This window comes from Triticum aestivum, chromosome 1B, assembly GCF_018294505.1.
Source record: "Triticum aestivum cultivar Chinese Spring chromosome 1B, IWGSC CS RefSeq v2.1, whole genome shotgun sequence".
NCBI classification, from domain to species: Eukaryota; Viridiplantae; Streptophyta; class Magnoliopsida; order Poales; family Poaceae; genus Triticum; species Triticum aestivum.
In genome coordinates, this window is record NC_057795.1 from 515,092,042 (window position 1) to 515,097,430 (window position 5,389).

Sequence of the window (5,389 nt, forward strand, 5' to 3'; positions counted from 1 at the left end):
CCAAGAGGATAAATCGCCATACGTGTAGCATGTATTGTAAGGCAAGCTAAGTTAGTCACCGAGCCGGGCACGTTGTGTAGCCGACCAGAATTCTGTAAGCCGTCGGGCATCAACCTGTGTATATAAAAAGGTGACCCGGCGGCGAGTTAAGGGGAGAAGAAACAACAAGTCGAGAACTAGGCCAAGCGTATTCGCTCCCTGGTAATCGAAGCCCAAGTAATACAACCTAAAGCAGGAGTAGGCTTTTACCTTGTTGAGAGGGGCCGAACTTGGTTAAACTCTCTATGTCCTTTGTCCCATTTAACCCCTTCAAGCTAACCTAATTGCGATGGCTCCACATCTAAGTCCTTTTACTAGGGCATCTGCCGTGTTAAGTCCACAACAGTTGGCGCCCACCATGGGGCCAGCGCATGGTGGTTTCGAGTTCTTGAAGGACAACTTCACAGGGATCAAGGGATACGTTGTGGGCCGGATGACTAAGAGTCGTCGCGGCAAGCTCTACATCGACAACGCGGGCTGGGGCCCCGAGGCCGGCTCAATCGAGTACGGGTACCGGGTCCCCTTTGGCGGAATTCATGTCTTCATCAGCAAGATCGGTGAGTCAGAAGCTGAGCTGGACACTGATACGTCTCCGTTGTATCTATAATTTTTGATTGTTCCATGCCAATATTCTGCAACTTTCATATACTTTTGGCAACTTTTTATACTATTTTTGGGACTAACATATTGATCCAGTGCCCAGTGCCAGTTCCTGTCTGTTGCATGTTTTATGTTTCGCAGAAAACCAATATCAAACGGAATCCAAAAGGGATAAAACAGGACGGAGAATTATTTTGGAATGTTTGGGATTTTCCGGAGAAAGAATCAACGCGAAATGGTGTCCGAGGTGGCCACGAGATAGGGGGCGCATCCCAGGGAGGCAGGCGCGCCCTGGCCTCTTGTGGGCCACCCGTAAGGCAGTTGATGCCCTTCTTTTGCTGCAAGAAAGCAGATTTTATGAGAAAAATCTGGGCGAAAGATTCACCCCAATCGGAGTTACGGATCTCCGGATATTTAAGAAACGGTGAAGGGGTAGAATCACAGAACGCAGAAACAGAGAGATAGATCCAATCTCGGAGGGGCTCTCGCCCCTCCCACGCCATGGGAGCCAAGGACCAGAGGGGAAACCCTTCTCCCATCTAGGGAGGAGGTTAAGGAAGAAGAAGAAGAAGAAGAAGGGGGCCTCTCTCCCCCTTGCTTCCAGTGGCGCCGGAGCGCTGCCGGGGACCATCATCATCACCGCGATCTTCACCAACACCTCCACCATCTTCACCAACATCTCCATCACCTTCCCCCATCTATATCCAGCGGTCCACTCTCCCGCATTCCGTTGTACCCTCTACTTGAATATGGTGCTTTATGCTTCATATTATTTTCCAATGATGTGTTGCCATCCTATGATGTCTGAGTAGATTTCCGTTGTCCTATCGGTGATTGATGAATTGTTATGATTGGTTTGAGTTGCATATTTTATTATTGGTGCTGTCCTATGGTGCCCTCCGTGTCGCGCAAGCGTGAGGGATTCCCGCTGTAGGGTGTTGCAATGCGTTCATGATTCACTTATAGTGGGTTGCGTGAGTGACTGAAACACAAAACCGAGTAAGTAGATTGTTGCGTATGGGATCAAGGGGACTTGATACTTTAATGCTATGGTTGGGTTTTACCTTAATGAATCTTTAGTAGTTGCGGATGCTTGCTAGAGTTCCAATCATAAGTGCATGTGATCCAAGAAGAGAAAGTATGTTAGCTTATGCCTCTCCCTCAAATAGAACTGCAATAGTGATTACCGGTCTAGTAACATAGTCAGGTGCCTAGGGACAATTCCACAACTCCTACCACCACTTTTCCACACTCGCTATTTTACTTTATTGCTTCTTCATCTAAACAGCCCCTAATTTTTATTTACGTGTTCTTTATTATCTTGCAAACCTATCCTATCACACCCACAAAGTACTTCTAGTTTCATACTTGTTCTAGGTAAAGCGAACGTCAAGCGTGCGTAGAGTTGTATCGGTGATCGATAGAACTTGAGGGAATATTTATTCTACCTTTAGCTCCTCGTTGGGTTCAACACTCTTACTTATCGAAAACTGTTGCGATCCCCTACACTTGTGGGTTATCAAGACCTTTTTCTGGCGCCGTTGCCGGGGAGTCATAGTGTGGGGTGAATATTCTTGTGTGTACTTGTTTGCTTTATCACCAAGTAATTTTTATTTGCTGTTCTAAGTTGTTCTTTATCTTTAGTTATGGATATGGAACACAAAATACCAAAAAAATTAGATGTACTTGCTACTCATGTAGATGGGGTAACTCCTAAAACCCCCGACTCTCATTATGTGAGAGATATTATGTACTACTTTGATAATCCTGAGAAAACCCCATTCAACTTTATGATGGGAGACACGTTGGATCAACGTGAATACTTTAGGGATTATCGCTCGACACAAAAAGGGAAACTATTATGTGATCAATTTATTATGTTGCGTTGGTATGCGTGGAATCTATGCTTGAGATATGATATTACTTGTTGCTCTAGGATGGAGGCTCCACGCCTTCCCTTTTCATGCAAATTTAATGATAATGAAACCTTAGCTTCTTGTGCTAATGGTATATATGATTACTATGATGTGGAACAAATAGAAGAATTTGTTGCTTTTAAGGCTGCTTATGAAATTGAAGCTTTGTTTGAAAAGTATGAAGCTTTTGATGATGATGGTTATATGCCTGGAAATCTTGCTATATTTAGATATTGTTATGAAAATTATGAATACAATTACTATATTAATGCTTTTATGAAGAAAGTCTCCGCTGTCCAAGAAGAGACTAATATTTTGCAAGAAGCTACGGATGAAGAAATTGATGAAACTGTGAGCTCATTGGATGAAAAAGATGATGAGGAGAGCGAAGAACAAAAGGAGGAAGAGTGGATTAGCTACCCGTGCTCACCTTCTAATGAGAGTAACTCTTCAACTCATACATTGTTTAATTCTCCTTCGTGCTTACCGAAGGATGATTGCTATGATGATTGCTATGATCCCTTGATTTTTTTTTTGAAATATCCCTTTTTGATGATACTTGCTATGCTTGTGGCCAAGATGCCAATATGAATTTTGCTTATGGAGATGAACTTGCTATAGTTCCTTATGTTAAACATGAAATTGTTGCTATTGCACCCACTCATGATAATCCTATTATCTTTTTGAATTCTCCCTACTACACTATATCGGAGAAGTTTGTGCTTATTAAGGATTATATTGATGGGTTGTCTTTTACCATTGCACATGATGATTTTGATAGATGTAATATGCATGTGCTTGCTGCTCCCACTTGCAATTACTATGAGATAGGAGCTATATCTCCACCTCTCTATGTTTCCAATACGATAAAATTGCAAGAAACTGTTTATACTATGCATTGGCCTTTACTATGTGTGCATGAATTGTTCTTTTATGACATGCCGATGCATAGAAAGAGAGTTAGACTTCGTTGTTGCATGATATATGTTACTTTGTGCTCACTACTAAATTACAAATCATTGTTAATTAAAATTGGCTCTGATATACCTTGGGATCCGCGTGGATTCATTACTTGAGCACTAAATGCCTAGCTTAATGGCTTTAAAGAAAGCGCTGCCAGGGAGACAACCCGGAAGTTTTAGAGAGTCATTTATTTCTGTTGAGTGCTTTCATATAGTTTAAAAACAAAAAAATAAAGAGGGGAACCTAAAAACTTTTCAAAAAGGAAAGTGAAAGTAAGAAAGACAAGCATTGTTGAAGTGGGAGCTAGCCTTGAACTTTGTTCATGCTCACGGAAACTTTGTGAGTCTTGATTACAGAAACTTTTCAACAAAAATAATTACCCCCTTGTATAATTCCATTGTATTATAAAAATAATGTGCCAAGGTATGCCTTTAGGATGTTTACAATGCTTGTTGGTTTGTACGGTGCAGGACAGAAACTTTGGCTGTAGTGCGCTATTTTACATTTTTAACTGGAACTTCAAATGGTTCTGATTACTTTTGCACTGTATTGCTGTATAACTTGTTTATCTTTCTTAATTTTGGTAGAATTTGTGGGGTACCAGAAGTATGGTGAACATTCTGATTGCTACGGACTGTTCTGTTTTTGACAGATTCTATTTTTGATGCATAGTTTGCTTGTTTTGATGAATCTATCAATTTATATTAGTGGATTAAGCCAGGGAAAAGTTATATTACAGTAGACACAATGCGAAAATAAAATATGAATTGGTTTGCTACAGTACTTAGAGTGATGATTTGCTTTATTATACTAACAGATCTTACCGAGTTTTCTGTTGAAGTTTTGTGTCGATGAAGTGTCTAAGCGAGGAGGTCTCGATATGAGGAAAAGGAAGAGAGGCAAGAGCTCAAGCTTGGGGATGCCCAAGGCACCCCAAGTAAATATTCAAGGAGACTCAAGCGTCTAAGCTTGGGGATGCCCCGGAAAGCATCCCCTCTTTCTTCAACAAGTATCGGTATGTTTTCGTATTCACTTCGTTCGTGCGATATGTGCTAGTCTTGGAGCGTCTTTTGCATTTAGTTTTCATTTTTCTTTTTTTTTGCACCATGCTGGTATGAGATAGTCCTTGGTTTATTTATAGAATTCTCATTGCACTTCACTTAAATCTTTTGAGTATGGCTTTATAGAATGCTTCATATGCTTCACTTATATCATTTGAAGTTTGGATTGCCTGTTTCTCTTCACATAGAAAACCGCCATTTGTAGAATGCTCTTTTGCTTCACTTATATTCGTTAGAGCGTGGGCATATATTTTGTAGAAAGAATTAAACTCTCTTGCTTCACTTATGTCTATTTAGAGAGATGACATGAATTGGTCATTCACATGGTTAGTCATAAAATCCTACATAAAACTTGTAGATCGCTGAATATGATATGTTTGATTCCTTGCAATAGTTTTGCGATATAAAGATGGTGATATTAGAGTCATGCTAGTGGGTGGTTGTGGATTGTAGAGACACTTGTGTTGAGGTTTGCAAGTCCCGTAGCATGCACGTATGGTAACCGTTGCGTGACAAATTTGAAGCATGGGGTGTTTCTTTGATTGTCTTCCTTATGAGTGGCAGTCGGGGACGAGCGATGGTCTTTTCCTACCATTCTATCCCCCTAGGGGCATGCATAGTAGTACTTTGCTTCGATGGCTAATAAACTTTTGCAATAAGTATATGAGTTCTTTATGACTAATGTGAGTCCATGGATTATACGCACTTTTACCTTTCCATCATTGCTAGCCTCTTCGGTACCGTGCATTGCCCTTTCTCACCTCGAGAGTTGGTGCAAACTTCGCCGGTGCATCCAAACCCCATGATATG